Genomic DNA, 1,249 nt, shown 5'->3' on the forward strand with positions numbered 1-1,249 from the left:
GTAGCCTGGTCGATTGTTTGGTCGAGTAGCCTGGTCGATCTGCATAAAATCTCCCCCAACTTGATCTTCACTGTCCTCAGAGAACTGTAAAGTAATGGCATGGGCAGAAGCAAACTCTTTGGGGTTGACAATAGACTTTCCTGGTAGCTGGCCAGAAGAAGTGGAGGTTACTCTCCCTTCTAGAGATGTTACCCTGATGGATATGGCATCGCATTTCAGATTGAGGTCATTGTAATTCGATGTCATTTGGCTTTAAATTGCAGCTAGCTTCTTTGATCTCTCCAAAGCGAATGTAACTTGGTTTTGTACCATTTATTGAATCATTATCTTCAAGTCAATATCCTGTGGTGAGGCCATTTGCTACGGTTGAAAACCCGGTGGAGGTGCGGAGTAAACTTGTTGGAATTGTTGCTTGGGGACAAATCCTTGTTGTTGATTGAAGGATACAAAAGGCTTGTTCTGAGTTTGCTGTTGTTTGCGGGTAGACTTGGTCTTGAGTATTTTCTACGTTTGTGCTTATGTACGAGAGGTTGGGATTCACCTTGTAGTTTGTGAAACCCTTTTGAAATCCTCTTTGATTCAAGTAACTAACTTCCTCGGTACCACCACTTTCCCCTTCTTGCTGGAATTGCTCCTCGTCAGAGACAAAATGAACAGACTTCTACTGTGCCATGGGTATCCTATCAATCTTATCACTTAAAGACTTGAAGGCCTTCTTATACTTCTCTTCATGGTATGAGCTTCCCCTATTGGTTCTATCATACTCCTCATTGTAATTCATGTTAGAATGGGCAAGGTTCTCAACCAGCTCCCATCCCTCATCCACATCTGTGTTTAAGAAGTTTCCATGACTTGCGGTGTCGAGCAACATGCGGATCTTAGGAAGCACATCGATGTATAGTGTGCTGAGAAGGGACTCCTTAGTGAACCCATAGTGTGGGCATTGAGATTGAGATCCCTTGAACCGTTCCCATGCTTCACACAACGTCTCGCTGTTCTTCAGGGCGAAGCCTGAGATTTCATTCCTAAGACCGGTTGTGCGATAGTTGGAAAATAACTTGGACATGAAAGCACGCTTACACTCCTCCCAAGTAGTTATAGAACCAGCAGGCAAACCCTTTTCCCATTGATGAGCCATGTCTCCGAGTGAGAAAGGAAAGAGACGAAGCTTGAATCCGTCTTCACTTACTCCGTTGATCTTGGTCAAACCACAAAGGCGGTCGAACTCGATCAAGTTGTCAAAGGGGTC

General features: G+C 44.4%; 1 non-coding gene across 1 annotated transcript; it reads left to right on the forward strand.

Annotated features, from left to right (window-relative positions):
* The first annotated feature begins 926 nt into the window (after positions 1 to 926).
* On the forward strand, positions 927 to 1,033 carry LOC111830822. Its single transcript, XR_002834151.1, has one exon. It is a non-coding gene; the product is annotated as a small nucleolar RNA R71 (small nucleolar RNA).
* The last annotated feature ends 216 nt before the right edge of the window (positions 1,034 to 1,249 follow it).

The sequence above is a fragment of the Capsella rubella genome, unplaced genomic scaffold (assembly GCF_000375325.1).
Source record: "Capsella rubella cultivar Monte Gargano unplaced genomic scaffold, Caprub1_0 scaffold_5, whole genome shotgun sequence".
NCBI classification, from domain to species: domain Eukaryota; kingdom Viridiplantae; phylum Streptophyta; class Magnoliopsida; order Brassicales; family Brassicaceae; genus Capsella; species Capsella rubella.